This window comes from Dipodomys ordii, unplaced genomic scaffold, assembly GCF_000151885.1.
Source record: "Dipodomys ordii isolate 6190 unplaced genomic scaffold, Dord_2.0 Scaffold58, whole genome shotgun sequence".
Taxonomy (NCBI): domain Eukaryota; kingdom Metazoa; phylum Chordata; class Mammalia; order Rodentia; family Heteromyidae; genus Dipodomys; species Dipodomys ordii.
Genome location: NW_012267274.1, coordinates 8,762,575 through 8,784,882, shown reverse-complemented (window position 1 = coordinate 8,784,882; position 22,308 = coordinate 8,762,575).

The window sequence follows — 22,308 nt, the reverse complement described above, 5'->3', positions numbered from 1 at the left end:
TTTATCATTATTATTTTTGTTTGTAGAACTGAGGAATTGAACCCAGGGCTTCATGTATGCTAGACAAGTACTCTGCTACTAAGCCACATTCCCAAATGCTTCCCAGTGTTTTTAACCCAACTTTCCATTCTATGCCTTTTATTTGAAGAATTGAGACAATTAACATTTAATGTTATTATTGAGATGTATGTAATAATTCTTACCATTTTATTGCTTTTGTGATGTCCAGTCGTTTCTTAATTCATATTTGCTTATATGCTTATTTTCTCTCCCATTTTTATGGTTATGTTTAGCTTCCTCGACTGTGTATATGATTCTTTTGAGTACTTCGACAGTGCTGATTTTAGTGGTTATTATTGCTCCTTTCGTTTTTGTTTATCATGGAAGGCTTTTATTTCTTTTCAGTTTGAATGTTTCGCATTTATAAAAACACTTTGTAGTGGCCTTCAGGTCCTACTGCAATATGCAAGATACTGTCTTCATCTTAGTATCCTTAATTTTTAAAATTTAATCACATCTTCTCTGGTTCTCTTCCCAATTAAGTTGACACGCTCAGGTTCCAGAGAATAGCATTTGGACATATCTTGGGATCTATTATTATTGGCCTGTAAACTATGTAAATTGAAAATAGTCTGACAAAAGAGGTGATTGTTCTATTCTATTGAACTGAAATTCTGTGTCCATTTCTTGTGTCTTATATCCTCAGAGGGGTGGGAAGAACTTATGATGGTGAAGAGTAGTTTGAGAAAAGAGCAGTAGAAACGGACTTTGAGTGTGGAGAGGCTCTATCCTGTGCTGGAGGCAGCAGGATAGATCTGGGGCTGGAAATGATGCAGGATGATGGACTACAGCTAAAAGTGGCCATGGCTGGACTCTGTGGCCTTTCTGCGATCATCATAGTGATTTCATGAGGTAGACTCCACTGGCCTTCCAGATATTAGTTATTGAAATGTAAATTAATTTTTATCCACCAAGAAGCTGAGCTGCTCACCTTCATGCAAGGGATGGACACCAAACAGTTGACACTTTGGGGTATCACGGAATTCATGCTGTTCTCAGGAAAATGACGGAGCCATCACACTGTGGAGGAGAAAAGCCGTAGGATTCAACATGCCGTGTGACCCTATTTAAATAAATATAAAAGGGCTACATATATTAATACTAAAATTACCTATAGCCAAAAAAGCGTTTTCTAGCATTACTGAAGGGCTTGGCAAACACCAACTTCTTGGCACCACAAACATTTTCATGTAAAGACCATATGTAGAAAAAGACTTATTTAAAAATGACAGACTCACAGTTTAGTCAGCTCTCTGAATTAATGGCTTCCCTATCTCTGAGTTCAATCAACCATTTGGAGAGGAGATTCAGAAAAAAATTGCATCTGTACTGAACACGAACATTTTCCTTGTCATGATTTCCTAAACAGTCCAGCCCAATCCCTATTTCCATAGCATTTACATGGGGCTTAAAACGTGTGTGAGGATACGTGTAGTTTATATGCAAGTACTATGCCATTGTACATGAGGGGCTTAAGCATCTGAAGGCTTTTTATATCTATGGGGCTTCTGAAATCAATCACCCTCAGATGCTGAGGGTAACTGTATAGTAAAACATATATATGAAAATGATGTATAAGGATATTTGTATATGTGTTTATACATATTTGTTGCTATTCTAAAAGATGCATAATTTAGGTCTTCAGTCCCTAAAGCCTCACTGCTGATTCTTTCCGTGCATCTGTCTTTCCTCTTTGAATAGAACAACACACCTTTCATATGCCCCTGTGTCCCCTTGATGCAAGGATTTAGAACAGTGTCTAGAGTATGTGTCTGACCAAACATTTGGGGGCAATAACAGAGAGGTGAGAAGTTGAACGAGTTTTAAAGTACCCCAGACTTGGACTAGAGACTAATGTGCTAGCCACAGTTGACTGCATGTTTGTGCTTTTGCATGATTTTGGTCGTGGAGAGGTGATCAGTGAGCACCATCAGCAGTGAGTAGTCAGCAGATGGTCTACGCTTGAGCCAGGTCTCTGGCACCATGTCATCCATAAACAAGACTGTATCTGTACAAGTATAGTGAACCAGAGGCCTAAGAATAGAAAATATCCATGACTACTCTAGACCTACAGCCTAGACCAATAGACCTATAGCTATGGCTTAAAAATAAACTAGAAAAATTAACTGTGGGAAAGTGTATAAGTTCCAAGTATATAATTGCAACTTTCCCTCGACATATGTTTTCCTCTCTGAGCATGCAGTACAAGAGACCCTTTTGGTTCCCTCTAGTCATGATATCTACAGAGTAATTTTCTCTTGACTTTCAGCAGTATAGAATAGACCACCTGTGATGGTTCTTTATACTAATGAAGCCATGCCCTGTACATTCCTTGCTTAACTTCCCTTGTTAATGTTGTGTTGGTGAGATTTATCCATGTTTTCATGGATGTGGTTTGTTAATTCTCACTGCTGTGTAGAAATCCACTGGGATGAGCTCCCTATTAATAGAGAGCCATGGCAATCATACTCCATATATGTTATTGTATTATTATCAATCATATTCCATATATGTTATTGTATTATTATTATTGCTGGTACCAGAGTTTGAACTCATATCCTGGTGCTCACTGGGCTTCCTTGTTTGGCTGGTGCTCTACCACTTGAGACATACCTCCAGCCTGGCTTTTTTGCTAATTATTTTGGTGTTGAATCTTGTGTAAATTTTTCTACCTATGCTGGCTTCAAACTATAATCCTCCAGATATCAGATCCTTGAGTAACTAGAATTATAGGCATGAGTCATCAATGTCCAGGTCTATATTTGGTATTAATGGCTAGGTGTGGTCCATTCTACACATTGGGTAGTTTCCAATTTGGGTCTATTAAAAAAGTGTTACAATGGGCACCTGTGGCTCACGCCTGCAATCCTAGCTACTCAGGAGGCTGAGATCTGAGGATCGTTGTTCAAAGTCAGCCCAGGCAGGAAAGTCTCTGAGACTCTTATTTCCAATAAATGACTCAGAAAATCAGAAGTGGCACTGTGGCTCAATTGGTAGAGCTCTAGCCTTGAGCAGAAGAGCACAATGCCCAGGCCCAGAGTTCAAGCCCAATGACCAGCAAAAAAAAATGCTACTATGAAGATTCTGTAATATTTCTTTTGGTGCAGATCAGTACATATTTCTTGTGTACATAACCTAGAAATGAACTTGGCTCTCAGTAGCATATTACAATGGCTAACTTGGTAGATTTTTGGACCTAAAGTTTGTGGGGATATTAAGTTTGGGGTGATTTGTTATCAATATTTTTTAAAAGCATGAATTTAGGAAGGAATTTAGAAGGAAGATGATCATTTTTGTAATACTTGATCTTGTGCAAGAATACAGAATATCTTTCCAATTATTTGGATCTCTCAAGGGGTTCTGCTCATTCTTGTTTAAATAAATACTAGAAACTGCATGGCTCCTTCTATAACTTTCTTTTATTTCTAGTTGATTATTGCTGACAGAGAAAAATGCAATTGGTTTTGGTAGATTTCCTTCAGATCTGACTTCACCATTTGAAAATAAAAAGTTGTATTTTTCTCCCAGCTCTCCCCCCCTCCAAAATGCTCACCAGAATCCATTAATCTATTCCTAAAATGGCCAGACATAGCTCTACCAATGGGTTTCCTTCTTTATACTACACTCTTAATGTCCTCAGATATGTCCAAGTGAGGCAGGGCAGTGGTGGCTCATACCCGTAATCCTAGCTACTCAGTAGGCTGAGGTCTGAGGATCACAGTTTGAAACCAGCCTGGGATCATAAGTCTAAGAGTCTCTTTATCTCCAATTAGTGAGAAAAAAGCTGGAATTAGAGCTGTGGCTCAAGTGGTAGAGTGAAAAAGCTTAGGACAGTGCCCAAGCTCTGAGTTCAAGCCCCAGTACCAGCACAAAAAAATAAAATGTGTCTAGATGAAAATGGAATGGGACTTGGGTAGGTTTATTGTAATTTCATAATTATTCTGGTATGTCACTTTCTTAAAAATCAAGAATTAAACCAGAATGTGCCTGTAAATCTACAAGTAAACCCAATGGACAGTAAAAGACAAATAATTACACTTGGACATGATTACTTAAAAAGCACTATAAACATTCATCCAGTGAGAATACAGGAGGATATTTTAAGGAGAGGATCACAAGGGCTCAATAGTGATGTGTTATGATCATATAAAATGATGCTTATCAAATGAACTCCAGGAAATGGAAACAAGAGGCTTTTTTAAACTGTATTATTTGTGGTTCCTTCTTTCTTTCTTTCCTTCCTTCCTTCTTTCTTTCCCCCCTCCCTCCCTCCTTCCTTCCTTCCTTGTTTATTACCTTTTGTTGCTGTGTTTGATTTCTGTACTCTTTATCTTGTATATAAGTTTGTCTGATTTGGGGAAGGGAAGAGGAAGCACTGAATGGTGGGACAGAGGGTGAACCAATTCAGCAGTGATAGTCACTAGATACTATGTTGGAAATGAGCTATAAAACTTGTAGGGGACTCTCTCTGCTTTTCTAGCTCTTTCTCAGCTCCTTCCTTTTCTTTCCCAGCTCCCTTTTCTCTCTGCTCTCTCTCTGCTCTTCTCTAGCTCTTCTGTAGCTCTTCTCTTTTCTAGCTATTTTCTTTCTTTTCTAGCTCTCTCTTAGCTCTTTTCCCCAGCTCTCTCTCTTTCTCTCTCTTTCCCAGCTCTCTCTTTTCCAGGCCTTCCCCACCGCATGGAGGACCAAGATGGCCTGGTGCCAGCCAGAATGATGAATAAACCTACCCCTTACCTGAAAAAAAAAAACTTGTAGGGGAGAGAAGGTGGGAGGAGAAAAACTGGGAGAGAATGGGGGAAGAAATGACACTGTTCAAAAAGAAATATATTCATTACTTGACTCATGTTATTGTAACCCCTCTGTATATCACCTTTGCAATAAAATTTTAAAAATTAAAAAAAGACCAAACTAAAAAAAAAAGAATTAAATGGGAGAGACTAATCCATCTTGACTTTTTTCCATATTAGTTTATTTTCCTTTACCACCATATTCATATTGGTTGCACATATACTTGAGAATGAGCATTTAATCATCATGCCAGTTTATTTGCTTAACAGCACACTGATAAGAGGACACCTTCAACCAAACTCCAAATCTCTTGGCAAATTTGCTTTATAGCATAGTAAGTTAGAAAGTGAAGAGATAATGATCTATCTTTAAAAAATATTTTATTATCTTTAAGTAGGGGTTAATTCCCTTAAAAAAGAAGCTACCGTTCAACAAGCCAGTTTATAAGTACAATGCAACTTGATTGATATCAACCCTTTCATCATTCTCTCTTACCCTTTCAACCCAATTCCTCCTCTCAGTTTTCCTAGTTTCATTGATACGCATTGAATATGATGACTGCATTCTCCACCCTACTGAGATAATGACCTATCTAATGGAGTTTATGAGGAGTGGAATTATTTCTGTGCTACCTATTTAATAATTGGGCCACTGAGAACATTCTGAAAGTGAGAGAAAGGCCACATTTTACTTGAGGCAGCTGAGGTACAACTGTACATTTAAAGATTATTTCCTATTAAAAATTAGTAAGACAGCAGGGAGTAATATTCTGCAGTGTTTCTTATTGGACAACATTGTCTTGGTGCTATTTGCAGATGAGATGCATGTAAGCAGGGGTTTTCAGAAGGTTACAGAATCACTGGAGAGTCTTAGGATAGTGTGGCCAAGCTAAGGGTCAGTCTGAGTATGGCTGGCTGTAGTTATGGGAGCATCTTTGAGATGTCTTGTAGATTTAGTCCAATTCCCGGTCCAAAAACAACACTGAGGACCTACTGCATGCCAGAACTTATGTTGGTAATTCTGAAATTTTTTGGCCAGATGTGCCAACAAATAAAGATGATGATCTGAAGTCAGAAATCGTGCTGTCACTATGTTGATCTCTGGCCCTCGGTTACCCCTATCAGAGAAGATGCTCTGGGCAGCAGTCAGGGCTTCCTGGGAGCAGATCTTGTGATGTGTTGGCACGTGCAGCTGGTTTGTTTATTTTAGCGGGTGGTCTCAGGAGTCCACTCCTCAGCCGTGGAAGCAGAGCACAGGGAGTGGTCAGTAGAGCGCACAGTTCTAGGCTGATGCCGTAGGCATGTCAGGCTCCGTTCTGTCAGCAGTTCTGGGAAAGAGCACAGGCATGGAACTCAAACTGTGTAAGGCCAATGTCCTTGAACTAGGAAGCTGAAAGTCCTGATTTTCCCCATGGTTTTCTCACTGACCAACTTTCTTGGTTTGGACAAGACAAGCTCTCTGTACCGTACCCCCGCCCCCACCCAGTTTTTCTCATAAGTAAACATAAGCAATGATCTAGATTTCTAGAGTGCTTCCTAGCTCTCAGGTATGATAATTTTTGTAAGTTTAGTGCTTTACTTACCCATAAAACCTCACCCAGGGGAAGCTGGATGCTGAATAAAGGCTGTTTTATACACATTCCACAGAAAGAGAACGAAAGGGCAATATGGAAAGAAATGGCCCCTATGTTCCTTGGTGAGTTAATGGTGCGGCAAAATTATCATGTCTGTATCTATCTGTCTTGAAATAAATATATTCCCTGGCCAAGGAGTTAATGGATCTGAAGCAAATTTTCAAAATTGTGCATACGAGCGGCACTTTATTTGGGAGGGTAGGAAAGGTTCCCATTATGGAGTGTTGATAGAGGAATTATCACTATTTTGGAATCCATTAGACGGTCACAATTTCAGTATGCTTCCAAGGTTTGTTCTTTCTTTCTTGCCTGGGTGCTGTCCCTCAGCTCTTCAGCTCAAGGCTAGCACTCTACCACTTGAGCCACAGTGCCACTTCTTGCTTTTTCTACTTATATGGTGCTAAGGAATCGAACCCCGGGCCTCATACATGCCAGGCAGGCACTCTACCACTGAGCCCTTCCCAGCCCCCAAGGTTCTTTCTTAATTATTCAGATTTTATGTGCTGTATCTGTAAGCAGTCTGTGGAGCTGTGGTCTCCTCCCTGATATTTGGTTATTATGTAGCTCTTCTTTTCCTGACCTGAGGAGAAGCCCTACCTGTATGATTACCACACATCACATTTGCACCTTGTGCAGATGGCTAGAAGAAAAAGATGAAAGCCTAAGTTGTGAGTCTGACTGACCAAGTAACAATGTATTTGGAAGTCCATGAATTCATTGTAATTGAGGTTATTTAGAAGCTCATTTCTTGCCAACGGGCAAGGCTTTAGAAAGCAGAACTCTTCTCAGAGAGAAGCTGCTTATGATGAGAGGTATGTATTTGTAACGCTCCCCTGAGCAGTCCCAGTGGTTGTAGAGCGGATGAAAAGGGGGGTGACAGAGCTAGAGAAAACTCAGTCCATGGTGAGCTTGCACTGGAGGTCTAAACTCTGAGGGATTGTGATCACAGGGCTGAGGCGTTCCTGACAGCTGTGAGGGAAAGCCCAGTTGTGCAAAGCCCAGCTATGCCTCCCTGTTCATCCATTCATTCATCAGCTTCAAGCACATCGGGTTTGAGATCCTTTTGTAACTTCCAAAGAAAGATGACCAGTAGCTCTAAAATAGCTACTACCTTTTCTATAGGCCTGCCTAGTGGAGCAGCGTGGGAAGGGCAGACAAAGCTTCCTGAGTGTCTACTTTGGGCCAAACCACATTATCTCTATTTGTCAGAAAAGAAGGTGGAAGCTTGTTGAGTTTCAAAAGCTTGTTGCAAATCATACAATTAGAAGGTGGCCAAACTCAGGTATTTAAAAAAATCTTTTAGTAATGTTATATTATAGAAGGTTTGAAGCATATGCAGAAAGAGAGAAAATAGCATAAAGAAACACAATGACCAGCTTTAAGCATGACTACCTTGTTTCATCTGCACCAGCCACTGCCTTGGTTTGGAAGCAAATGCCATTTCATATGTAGATGAAATTTCATCTGTAGCTATTTCAATACCACCTAAAATCCCTCAAGACTGTAGCCCTGTCGCCATCATCGGCAAATTACCAGCGCGTCCTTATCAGCAAATTCAATGTGGGCTTTCACTGTCATTACAATCTTTCCAAAACCTCTGCTTAAAACAGGGTGAAATAAGGTCCATATAGTACAATAAGCTGATATGTCCATAGTCATTGATTCACCATTTTCTCCTTCCCACTTTTTTCCTTTCTCCCTCATAATTTCCATACGGTAGGGAAATGTTTTCAAGCGTTTGTTGTTTAGCATGTAAGACCCTCTTATGGCTTAGGGAAACACATAAAATGAAGTCTTGTGTCACTGAATGATGCTGAATGTTATGTGACGTTTGTCTGTGGGCATCATAGATGTACTTAAACTGAGATGTCTACAACGCCATTAGGTAAAATAATTGTATGGGACCACCATTGTATATGAGGCTCATCAGTGACCAAAATGTCCCTATACAATGTACTATTGTACAGATATTTTATGTGTGTGTGATCGTTTTATGTTTTGTGCACATGGAACCATTTAATAATTCTAGTAACTATCAGCTAATTCTATAAGATGTATTTCTCTTCCACTGTGGGTCACACTGAAGCAAATTTTGATTCTATTTTTAGCTGGTGGTCTCAGGAGTCCTGTGAGGGGGTGGAGCGAAAGTAGGCTGAAGCTAATCAAGTTTCAATAGTTGGTTGCAAATCACACTATTAGAATTCTTTTCTCCTGATCATGGCTGTGGAACATAGTTTATAAATCAAGATTTGAAATCATTCTGCCCTGTTGTGAAGGACACTATAGAAGTGATCACTAGCATTTGTGCAGTGCTTGATTTCTTTTTTTGCTTGATTAATTTTTTAATGTTAATTTATTGGTATGATAAAGGTGATGTAAGAGGGATTGTAATTACTTGAGTCAGGTAATGAGAACATTTCTTTTCATATGGAGTTTTCTGTTCCCTTACTCTCTCCCAATCTCTCCCTTCCATCTCTTCCATCTCTGCCCACAAGTTGTATAGTTGATTCTTTCTTTCTTTCCTTCCTTCTTTCTTTCTTTCTTCTTTTTTGGTTGGTCATGGGGCCTAGCATTTCAGCTCAAGGCTAACTCTCTACCACTTGAGCCACAGTGCCACTTCTGACTTTTTCTGCTTATGTGTTGCTGAGGAATTGAACCCAAGGCCTCATGCATGTAAGGCAAGCACTCTACCACCGAGCACCTTCCCAGCCCTAGTTGATTTCTTTCTAAGTGTTTTTATAACTTTTTTTTGGTTCCAGTCTTGGCTTGAACTCAGGGCCTGATCGCTAACCCTTAGCTTTTGTGCTCAAAGCTATCACTCCACCATATGAACCATAGTTCCACTTCCAGATTTTTGATGGTTAGTTGGAGATAAGTATCTCACAGTCTTTTCCTGCCTGGGCTGGCTTTGAACCTTGATCTTCAGATTTCAGCCTCCTGAGTAACAAGGATTACAGGTATGAGCTACTGTCACCCAGTTTATGCTACTTGTAAAGTAGGTTTGGTGGTGGAGTAACTTCAGAATTATTATTGTTCCCATGTAGTTTTAAACATTTATTTACTTTAGTGTTATCACTAGTTTTGTGATGGGAACGCTCCTGTCAGAAAGATGTAGTGCCTGGGTTTGGCAAGAGTTAAGGAAGGCAACACGTGAGGTTTTACAATACGTGCTTATACATACATATAAGAACATATCTACATATGTATAGGTAAAATTTGACTGCCCTGTGTGATAGTTTTGGAAGATAAGGGGAAAGGGTAGAGAGAAAGAGTATTATGAGGTGGTGAATAATATGGAACCCACTAAAAGATATAAAATTCAGAAAATAGGGAAGAAGAAAGAACTAGAGAGGGATAATCTGATCAATGTACAACATATACTTCTATGAATTATCATGATGAAACCCTTTTGTTCAATTAATGTCCATAGCCTTTAAAAAGGCACATAAGATATATAATTGGCCCAAAGGCCAAACTGGGTATACTGAAGCTGACTCTTCTTATGTTTTACTATGCAGCTGTACACCCCAACCTTACCCCTTGATCAAGATCCAGTTTGTTCTACCTCCCAGTTCTGTGAGTACAGAGGCTCTGGGGCTACCAGGTGTTTCCAGATGTTTGTTTTGGACAGGAAACAGCCCTGCCTTCATCTCAGGATCATTGTGAGTAAATGACAAAGATGAAAACAGCAGAAGCAAAGTGTGTGGGACAGACAAGCTTCCCAGACAGTCCACCCTCGCCCTTTCCCACCTCTAGAAACCAAGAAGTTATTTTTTTCCCCGTGAACTTTGAGGCTTACCATGTTCTCTATCTGGCAGTGCCATTGCCCTGTTACTGATGGGAAAAAAATACAGATTAAATCTGAACTGTCAATTAAAGAGATAATTTAACTCAAACTCCCTCAACAGATGGTGGTCATAAAAAGCATTTTTAGAAGAACCCTTCGAATACACCAGATTCCTGAAAGATAATGGAAGCATGCAAGGAAGTATATTATTCATGAAGTTTTCTCAGAATATGATCTAAAAGGTTTTTAAATGCTATTAACATTAAGGCCCAAAGTTGCACAAGAGATTAGAGAGGGTAACCTATCAGAGCACATTTATGTTATAATGAAATCTTGCAGTCAAGATGAAAAAAACTCCCAACCTATTGTGCCCTTTCTGCCTTCCCCGGGCTCTGGGCTTTCAAAAGCTGATTTTCTCTTTCTGTAGACCCATTACGTTTCTGGCTTGTGGCTGGAAAGCAGAATAATTCCCCTACTCCGTCTCTTCTCTTTCCAACCTATCATCCACACTCACGTCAGGATGACTTTCTATAGCGCAATTAGGATCACATCTCTCCCTGATCATTCGGCTCATCAGGGACCAGGCCCTGGAGCCTTAATGTCTGAATCAAGGAATCTCATCTCCTGGCTTAGTGCTATGGTAGAAGAGCCTGGAGCCAGCCTGCCTGAATAAATCCAGGGGCGGCGGGGAGAGCTCAGAACAGCAGCTGCCATGCAGGGAAGCCACAGAAAGATGCAGCTGGGATGATTATCTGCTTCTGGGCTGTCTTCCAATCTCATTTCTATTCTTTGTCCCTCCCATTCATTCCATCATCATCTTCAACACTCTTGCAGCTCTCTATTTCACGCCGTCCTCACGTCAGCCCTTGGAGATGGATTCTTTTATTAACCCCTTCCAGAGGGAGCTCTGGGGGGCTTGTCCATACGGAGCTTCTCGGCATGCTCTGAAAAATAGTGATGCCTGCACCTCAGTACATCAGAAATTCTGATGTATTGTTTGGGTTTGCATGATTGAATCTCTTGGGATGCTACTACAGTGAAGGTGGGATGGAGGACCAATGAGTTTGGTTGATTTGATGTCTATAGGGACATGTCCATACACTCCCAGGGAAACCCATTTCAATCTCAGTTCGTAAGTTGCCTCTTTCCAGAGTCACAAAAGACCTCCCTCATTCTGATCTGCCCTGTTTTGTGATTGCCTGTCTGGCCCACACTGTGAGCTCTAGGAAGGGTGTGGGCTCTATTTAAAACGATGCCTTGGGGCCCAGCATACTAGCTGACAGAGAGGAGCTGTCAGGAAGCATTAAGTGAGGGACACGGGAAGGACTGCACGTGAGCTAAGTCTGGGTCCTTCCATGGAGGAGGTAGAGGCCTGATCAGAGTCTACTTTTTTCATTTTGCTGGTTAATCCCTACTTTCCTGTTGGAGCAATGGGCAGAAGAATTCTAAAAGCCTGTTTTGGATAACCTCAGATGCATTTCTCTCCACCTGAGTATGTTCAAGTTGAACTCCTTATATGTACTTTTAGGATACGAGTCCGAAGTTTCACATCATCCTGGAGTCTTTGTAGATACAGTTTCTTATGTCATTTGGGAAAATGTCTTCTGTCCCCAGAATTCCAGAGCACTGGGAAGGACAATTGAGCCATGAAGAAGCACAGTGCTGTGGGAGGAGGAAAGACATTGCCAGCCTGAGAACCAAAGCACTTTAGCAATCGCTTTCGGGGTTGTGGATCTTCCCAGGAGACTGAGGAGTGTCTTGGAATTTTGAACCCTGCAGAAGGGCTGACTTCTGGTCAAGGAGAGCTCTTGCTTTGAAACCCTCATGAGGATGTTCCACAGCCAAATCCCCTCATCAGTAAAACAGTTCTATTTGAACTGCAAGATGTATGATTATGAATCCATTATTTTCTTTAAAGCAGTGGTTGAAACAGGGGCATGGAGAAATGTATATTATTTACTATATCTGAAAGAGAAATTATCTTGTGTTTAATTTTTCATAAGAGACGTTGATTCTCTCTTTGTGTGTGAAACCGTTAGGGATGGTGGTTTTGACATGGTAAAGAATTATTTTCTTACAGTGTTGAATATTCACTTTACAAAATTACCATAAGCTATGAATAAACATGAACAGAGAAGTTAGAGTGATTATCCCCTCGAATCCTCAGGGTGTCCTTTGTAGAAAGTCAATTATTCTAACAGCCTTAATAAGTTCTAATTCTTGAGATAGTTTTAAATAAACGAATCTGTATTCTGTGTGTGTGTGTGTGTGTGTGTGTGTGTGTGTGTGTGTGTTGGTACCACGGCTTGAACTCTGGGCCTCTACTTTCATTTGGCTTTTTCATTCAAGGCCGGCATTGTACCACCTGAACCATACCTCCATTTCCAGCTTTTTGCTGATGAATTGGCAATATGAGTCTTTTGGATTTGTCTCTTTGGCTTTGAACTGTGATCCACAGATTCAGCCCCCTGAGTAGCTAGGATTACAGGCATGAGTCATTGGCACCAGGCTGTCGGTGACGATTTTAAAGAATAATTTTGTGGAGTTAAAATTTCAGAAGCCTGGTTCAGCTCTCCAGCACTCTGACAATGATTCATCTGACCTCACAAGGCAGATGAAGAAGTTGGTAGAGCACCCGGGCACAGGACTGATACCTTTGGGTCTCTACAGGAGTCCTTAACAACCTCTACGGGTGTAGAAAAGGCCGGATTTGGGGTGCTTTTCCATTTCTGAACTTTCCATGGACCTGTTTCCAGTTTAGTAACTTAGGCCTATGTGGACCATTTGGTCTAAGGGTTGTCCATGACCTACCTTGTGTTGAATCTTCTTTTTATCTTTCTAGAGATGTGATCGTTGTTCTTAGGTAGGCAGCTGTAACTGCAAACAGTGGTTGTATGTCTTTCCACCAACAGAAGCGGGGGGGGGGGGGCGGTAAATTTTATGGCTAAGGAAGATTGGCTCCTTAATTTTCCAGAAAACATAGAGACTCCAGGAAGCCAGTGAGCCAGAGAGTAGATTTCAGTCCACTCTTGACTCATGTGTTTGCTGGGAAGGCAGCCTTCAAACGAGTCTCCTAGATGTCCATCTGTCCTAAATTCATGCTGTTCTTTTAACTAACTTTTAATTAACTCTTTTAACTAACTAACTCATACTAGGCTTTTTTCTTTTTCTTTCTTCACGTCTCCTCTCTTCTTCCCTTATCAACCCTAGTTTCCCCTCCCCCCTTCTCTTCCTTCCCTTCCCTTTTTTCCCTTCCTCTTCTTTTTGTCTTTTTTTTTTGTTAAAGACTAAACTCTCAGTCTTGTTTTCCGTGTAAATTACCTTTAAAATGATGCTTCCCATAATGTCTAGAATTTCCTTCTAAAAGTTTCTAACCTTTAATCAACGCTACACTAATGCATTTTTATGAATTTGTCCAGAATACCTGACACCTGACTGTTTTGCTTTTGGAAAAGATGTGAGGCACATTGTATGAGGTTCCTGGTCCTTCATCCACCTTTCCTCAAAGATTCATCTTTTAATTTCTTTGGGGAAGAAGGGAACTGTAGTGGAAAGTGAGTCAGAGTTTAGGTTAGTACCCATCTCCACACTTGGGTAATAATAGCATTCCTGTGCAGTGCCAGGATGTGGATAATTGTCGTTCTTTTAGATCTGGCATGTGTCAAATCACCTTCCCTGAACAGGAAGAGCCCAGGGACCTGGTGGTGGCCACGTGAGTGCTGGCTGCTGTGTGAAGTGCTTGCCTCTGCAATGGAGACTTTGTGGGAATCACAGGGAGAAAGCACGTCCTGCCTTTCCACAGCAGCAATTGCAGAATCCCCTGCAAGCTCTTAGCTGCTCTGTTGATTTAGTCACCTTTTCCCCTCAAGTCTAGTGAAAGACATATATTTATATGGCTACAAGATATGAACAAAATGAACTCCTTTGTCTTTCATAGTTTAAAATAATCTTGTAGCCTTATTGTTTTCTAAAAATTATTTGAATTCATGATGTACAGAAAAATCAGACAATAAAGAAAATACAAAGAAATAAGGTAAAAATTACTTTAAAATATCCTTCCTCCCAGAAATAAGCTTTGGTAAGAATTGATTGACCTCATTCCAGATCTCTCCTTACATGTAAGTAGAAAAAAAAGTTAAATAAAAATGGTTTGGGAAAAACATGATTAAAATGGGATTCCAGTATGTCTGCTTTTAATTAAGATGACTACTAAATTTTACTTGCTTAAATCTACCTGAAAAAATGAGGTAAAATGATCTGATTTCAGGCAAATGTTTCTGTTATTAACTGGACTCAAAACTATCTGTGATGCCCTGCTGTGTCTTGTATAAAGTACGAATTTGTTGAATGACTATATGAATATATTTCTGTATTTATTTTTGAGAATTGATTTTTCTCAAACTGTGATTACATTTCAGTCTTGCACGGTCTTGAACTCAAGGTTGATTTTATATTTGTTTGTGGATTATTAATGCTTTTGGAAACATTTATTGAGACATGATTTTTCATGCTGGGGCTAGTACTCATGTCAACATGTCATCTCTTCTCTCCTGGGACTTAGCTTAAGCCTGAAACCTCCTGTTATTCCTTCTTTTTATTCTTTTGGGAGGCTCTGCTTTTAGCTCGAGACTCTGTAACACTGACCTGTGTTCTTACTGTCTTGAGAACTTGAGTTGGTTATTCCTTCCAGTGAACTCTCTTCTTTATGCTCTTGTTTAATTTGTCTCAACTCTACTTTCAGCTCTAAATGTCATCTCTAGAATGTTCTAGAAGAAACTAAATTCCTGTGTTGTACATCCTACTTCTTTGTCTGTAGGCTTTTTGGGGTAGATGCTTATTGAACTCTAAATACTTGTGGGCAGGATGCTTGGGTCTATCCTTGAGGGAAAACAGATGGAATAAGGCTGAAGAGGGAAATCATTCCTCCTCGTCCTCCTCCTGCTGCTGCTGCTGCTGCTTGTCCTAGGGCTTAAACTCAAAGCTTAGGTAGTGTTTCTGAGCTTTTTCAATCAAGTCTAGTGCCCTACCACCTGAGCCACAGCTCCACTTCTGGCTTTTTGGAAGTAAGAGTCTCATGGACTTTCCTGTCTGGGCTGACTTTGAACCACAGCTCCCAGATCTCAGCCTCGTGAGTAGCTAGGATTACAGGCACAAAACAGCAACATTCTTAAATTTGTACTAGTTTTCATATAAAAATCTAGAGAAAAGATGGAACATGATAAAATTCATGAATGATCTGTATTGAGCACTTAGATGTTTTAATATATTACATTTCAGAGTCATGTTTCAAAGCTCTGCAGTGATTCTTTTGAACTGCGAGGGCTAGGATGAGTAGAGTCGATGGCCCTGTGGTCCCTCGATGTCTGAATTTCATTCAGGTTCATCCATCATTTGAAAAGCGCTTTGATAAAGCTGAAGTAGAACCATACTGCTTCGTGTTTCTGGAGAAGCCCATAAAGCTTGAGCTACAAGGTGGCAGTGTCATCCCGAGCTGCCATGCAGAATTGGTGGCTTCTGCTGAGCCATCTGTGCCAGCCATGCAGTTGTAGGGCACCACATTCCATCCTGTGTGCCTGGCAGGGGCTCATTTCCATCATTATCACTCATGGAGTACCAGACTGGAAGTTTAAAATTTTCAGATTGATGGGAGAGGGAAATATGGGTGGGTGAGAGGCTCCGGATGACATGTTTTCACCCTCGGCTTTTTGCACGGGAAAGGAAAGCGGTATGTAAAAGTATAATTAGATGATACTTCAGACTTTGACTCAATTGAGCTCTGCAGGCAGATTTTTACCCTGTCACAGAATAATCTCCATTTCTTTTTGCCAATGTGTTCTTTGCAATTTCTCTTAATATTCTATCCCAAATTAGAGACAGAGGAAATAACTGGGTCAGCTCATCTTTGCTGTGCCAATGCAGGTGTTTTCCAGCAACATGTGTTCTCCGATGGTGCCCAGCTTTTAATAACAAGCCTGTGTACTGTGCAATTAATTTGATAGTCAAGAAAAGATGATAAATGGTACCCACTCTGCCCAGAGAACCCTTTCATTACCGCTGCTCTGCATGGGAATTTGGGGGAAAAGGAGAAGGAACTGGGTGTTGAGGAGGTATCCACGCTTCAGGCCACTTTCTTTGTAAATTTGAAAGCTTAGCTTCAGTCAGCTATAGATGAGATGCATGAAGCGCATACAATCATACTGTTAAATGTCTCAATAGTCTTGGTTAGACAGGGTCTGTCTTACGGTCTTCATAGGACTTGATAGAAGATGACCATTGTGTTCGGTGCTGGCACCTCACACGTGTAATCATAGCTATTCAGGAGGCTGAGATCTGAGGATCATGGTACCAAGCCAGCCCAGGCAGGAAACTCCATGAGACTCTTAGCTCCAATTAATCAGCAAAAAGTCTGGAAGGGGAGCTGTGGTTTATATGGTAGAGTGCTCATCTTGAGCAAAAAAACCAAGAGACAGCCTGAGACCCTGAGTTCAAACACACACACACACACACACACAGATCATGGTGAGTAAAATTCCCTCAGAACTTGAATCAGCCTCCTTCCTTGTAACTCTTTGCATTTCTATTTGTTTTTTGTGGCATACATAATTTTATATTATAATGACATAATTCTGACTATATTGAGCTCTTGAAAACAAGGCCTCACCTTATTTGCCTTCATATTCACAGGACTTTAGCAATGCACTTTGTCCATCCTTGTTACTTTATGAATTTTTCAGTGGATTGATTCAGTCTTGCTATTGGGTCCTCATGAACAAGAGCTAGTTATTGACCTTTGTCTAATAACACCATGTTAGGTGATATACTTAGTACTAACAAATAGTCAGGAAAATATACGTAAATGTTATTCTTCACCTCTTCATGTGGTAGGAATTTGAATGGTTTGAGCTAGTTAGGCATGGTGTTGGAAAAGAAGAAAATGGGAGGTATGTGCTCTGCCCCACAGGAATGTGGGAGATAAGGCAGAAAACAAATAGCTAGAGTACTATACTGAGATGTGCTACTAATTAGAACTGTTGCAAGAAGGCTTAAGTAGGGATAGAAGCTGACAGCAGTGTTGGGCCGGTTCAATATAAATGGGTAGTATTTCAGGGCAAACAGCTTCTTTTGGAATTTAACAGAGACAACAAGTAGTATTATCTTTCCTTCATCCACATGTTGAAAAATATTTTAATATCGACCAAGAACCTACAATACTTTTTTTGTATGTACCCCCATACATATTATATCCAAGACATGTAAAATGGATAAATAATATCTGATACACAACCCATTTTCATTTTCCCAGTTTTCTCAGGTATTGCATTTATATATCATGTCTCTAGTTATTTAAAACATTGTTCTTATCATTTGTGACACTGATACTTAGATAGTTGTGACTGAATCTCTTGTACAATGTTCATCGATCTGGTTTATTTGTGATCAGATGAGGTTAAACTGTTTCTTCAAGAGTACAAAGCAGGACTGGGAAGGTGGCTCAGTGGTAGAGAGCTTGCCTTGCATACATGAGTCCCTGGGTTCGATTCCTCAGCACCACATAAGCAAAAAGAAAAAAGCCGGAAGTGGTGCTGTGGCTCAAGTGGTAGAGCACTAGCCTTGAGCTGAAGATCTGAGGGACAGCGCCCAGGCCCAGAGTACAGGCCCCATGACTGGACCCCCCTCCCCCCCAAAAAAGAGTACAAAGCAGGTGATGATGTGTGCTGTTCATCATGTCAAGATGTACACCCCCATTTGTACCATTATTGGTAACAATAAACTTTAGTCACTTTCTACTATATGGCTTGCCAGATGACTCTATTATAAAAGTACCATAGTGTTAATGATTTTAGTATGTATAGAAGATGCTTTCCTAATCAATTATTGCAATGATGGCAGATGGTCTTTCTAATTTTATCCTCTCTATATTTACTAGTTGACTTTTCAAATAAAGATGACTCAATTATTTAGTTATTTAAAGCAATACAATGGATTGTTTTAAAATTTAGGGTTTTTTGGGTTAATATCTGAGTTTGAACTCTGCCTGCTTACCTTACTTACTCAGCTGGCACTATACCACTTGAGCCATGTCTCCAGCTTGGCTTTGTGCTGGTTATTTTGGAGAGAGCTGGTCTAGGCTGCCTTCAAACTACAAACCTCCAGATCTCAGCCTCCTGAATAGTAGGATTACAGATGTGTCTGGCTAGTTTCATTTTTTAATGTAAATGTGCATCAAATTAATTTTGACAGTGGAGCCTCTTGAAACTGGTCTCTGTGTTTATCTGATATGTTCCCTTTGTTATTTAAGCACTTCATTGGAATTTGGCCCAACCAATGGTCCAGGGTCATCTTATACTAACCCTTCCCCAGCCTTGGAACCAGTTCCTTTGTTGGAAGACTAGGTCTGGACACTAGAATATTAGATACATTAATTGTAACTAGTATCTCTGAACGTAGGCCCTCCCAATGGACAGAGCTAGGAAGAAATGTACAAGTTAGCCCATGAATATGCATTGATATCTCTAATGGGAACAGAATTTTAGAAGGTTCTTTCTATCTCATTCTATATTTGTTATCTCCCCAGTTTTTTTTTTTTTGAGGAGCAGTAGCAGCAAGAGGGTAGCTGAAGAGTTTTGTTGAGTGGGCAGGGGCAGAGATGGTAGGAGACAGAGGTGATAAAGGATGATGGAAGTGTAGAGAAGGTTGTGCTGAGCTGAGGAGGAGGGACTGTAGGCCCTGGTCCCTAGAGGAGTTCCAGGGAGCCTAAGAGCTGTAACACTAAGGTTGAAGGTCCTGACTCAGAGGCTTGAGAATGTTGACAGTTTATAGAAAAGAAGAAGGATCTGTACCACTTCTGCTTCCTAGATTGACCCCATGGACCAGGAAAATTTGAGCAGAACCAAGTGTATAATGTGATGAGCTCTTCTGAGGTTCAGCTAGACACATGGCAGGAGACTAGAGCAGTCAGCTGTTTCCAGTCAGCTGGGAGGGGATCCTCTTTCCCTACTCAGATAGAAAACGCAAGAGAGGGAGACAGAGACAGAGATAAAGACAGAAAGAAAGAGAGAGAGAGAGAGAGAGAGAGAGAGAGAGAGAGAGAGAGAGAGAGCAGTAGCTTCCCTAATGTGGGCAGATCAGGGCCTTTGATGCCAAAGACTTATTGGCTGGGCTGACTCAAGTAGCTAATAACTCTGAGGCTACGGTTCCAGGCTGTGAAACCCAGAGAATTCAGACTCTAGGTGCTCTGGTTGGAGACTTACTGCTTTGGACTTTGATTACCAGTATCCTGGCACTTGGCAACTAGTATAATTCTTGACTCTTACTAGCACCTAGTGCCAGCAGTTAGCGCAAGCTAGTTTTGTAACTCCTTAGTCTTGGCATCACTCCCATAGCTCTAAGAGAAGTAAGTCCAGAGGCTGAAGCTTCTTATTTAATATCCATCATGGGGCTGATTGATCTCTGAAGAACGTTACTCTTTCAACGACTTAAAAAACTACATATCACCATCTACTCATCCATCTTCACGTTTCTTCTTCTGTTAAAATGCTTTTCATGTGTTCATACATTTAGTTCTATAACATGAGAACTTCAAACAATTCTATAATGTAAGAACCTTAATCACATTCTACAGATAAAGAAGACATTGACCAATTTTCCTAGTTTGTTGTGGGACATACATAATTCTGTGGTATTTTCTATACCTCAACCTCATCTATATTTCCTTTCTCTTCCTTCCTTCCTTCCTTCCTTCTTTCCTTCCTTCCCTCCTTCCTTCCTTCCTTCCTTCCCTCCTTCCTTCCTTCCTTCTTTCCAGCAGAGTCTCACTATATCACCTGAGCTGCCCTCAAATTTACCATCTTGCTGCCTGCACCTTTCATGTGCTAGGAACTAGATGTGTGTTACCACCTCTCAACCATTCATTTAATCTATCTCAATCACAGTTAAGAATGAATCCAATTCATTAGCTCAATCTATTCTTTAAGTTCAGGTCTCTGAAATAATCGGAGTAGTGTAGATGTTCTCTTTTATATATTTTTCTCAACCTCATGGATCTAACCCAAGATGAAGATGGGTTATGGTCCAAAGGGACAGAAACATATGAGCATGTGTGCATATGTGTGGGCATATGTGCACATATGCACCAACCCAAGAGCATGTGTGTGATTCTTTGGGCAGAAGGGGACAAAAAACAGAGAGATCAGTAAGAGCAAGCTCAAAACCCCGTGGGAACTTGCAATGACTCTGGAAACATCAGAGTAAGACTTTTCTGACATTAAAAAAATTCTATTCCTATGTATTAGGAAATAGCATTTCCTTGAAGAAGATGAAAAATGTAACAGAACTGAAAGTTCTCTTGAAGCCGAGAATGAAGTATTTAACATTTAATAACAAAATTTTGACCCTCAAGCATTAAAGCGCCTATCAGTGACTATACATATCCGGCCCAATTTGGCTTTTCTGCAGCATGAACAGTGGTGGTGTTTGCATCTTGAGGAACAACAAATTAGGGAAGAAGAGACGATGGCCTTCATCTGTATCCTTTTCTGAATTTTTTTTGTGTGCAGAACTTTTCCTTAGCAGAGATGGTTTGGTTTTGGCGACAATGTAATTTCAATAATGAATAATTCAAAAGAGTAGGCAGAGTGAGTGGTAGCTGAAGACAGAATAAAAGTATCTTTGAGTTCCTGTTCCTTTTATAGGCCATTGGAAACAGCCACCTATGAACAGAGAGAAGGGGAAAATGTGTCTGTTCTTAGGCTAATGGGAAATAATGGCACCATCAGTGAAGTCTTATTCTTAAAAGCCCGAGATAGGGCTCACCGCACCTCCCCCCTGCTGTCTTCTGCATCTATGCTTTCCTGAGTTGGTATCTGGAATATCATCAGCTAAGGGCACCAGAGTGGTACCATGCAACGGAAAGGCACCTGCAGCAATGCTTGCGGATGTGGGAGCCTCCGAGAGCTGAAAGCAGAGGAGGCATCCTCTCCTCCAGCAGACCATGCCGGGGCCAGTCCTGGCTTGCCTGCGTTTCCCTGCGTGAAAAAACTCTGCCTTCTGGATTCTGAAATCATGCTTTTCTGGCAGACAGGGAATTGTATATCATCAACCAAAAGACTCGCTGCCTTCTCCATTAATTAATTAGGGGGCAAAAAGCTGCTCTCACTTTAGTTGTCCCTCCCCTGGATGGAGGAAATCCACCCACCCGCCCACACATTGAACACATACTTAGGAACTCACAGATCTATATGCAGAATGTAGATTAGTGAATTGAATGGAACAGTGTCTTTCCAAATGCCCACTGCCTCCACTTTTGCTAGCAAGTCCCCATTCTCTCCTTTCCAGAGTGTTTAGGAGCCTCAAGGATGATGGATTTGGCACTAAGCAGGAATCAGGGTGTAAGAAGCTCTCGGGGAGTTGGGAGCAGGAGAGGGAGGTTGTGCCATGCTTTGCAAAGCCGTGCTTGAATGGGCTGGATGCCCCCTTTCCCAGAGTGCATTTGGAAGTGGAGGTGTTTGTGATTGTGGCATGGTGCAGGGCCCTGCCAGCACTTATTAGATGTTTTGGAAGGTGGGGTCACTTGTAGACAATGAGCATATGCCACGTTGGTTTTATATGCCTGTTACGCTATAACAGATAGCCATAATCTTTTGGGGTCAAAACAGTACAACGTTGTTCTCTGGTTCTGAAGTCTGTTTCATGGGTCTCACTGGGCTAAGGTTGAGATGTTGGCAGGGCTCTGCCCCCTTCCAGGGTTCTAAGAGAGACTCCGTTTCCTTGCCTTTCCCAGCTACCACCAAGGCAGGTACCCTTTCTTCAAAGCCAGTATTTCTGCATTTTCATTTGTTTCTGACTCTCTGGATGCGGCTTACATGTTATGTAGGCCTCTCTGATCCTTTTATACCCTAGGTGCCTTATAAAGACCTTTGTGATTATGATTACACCGAGTCTATCATGATAGTAAGGATTGTCTCCCCACTTTGAGATTTCCAATTTAATAATATTTACAAAATCTCTTTCTCCCTGTATGGTGACAGCATAGGGTACAAGA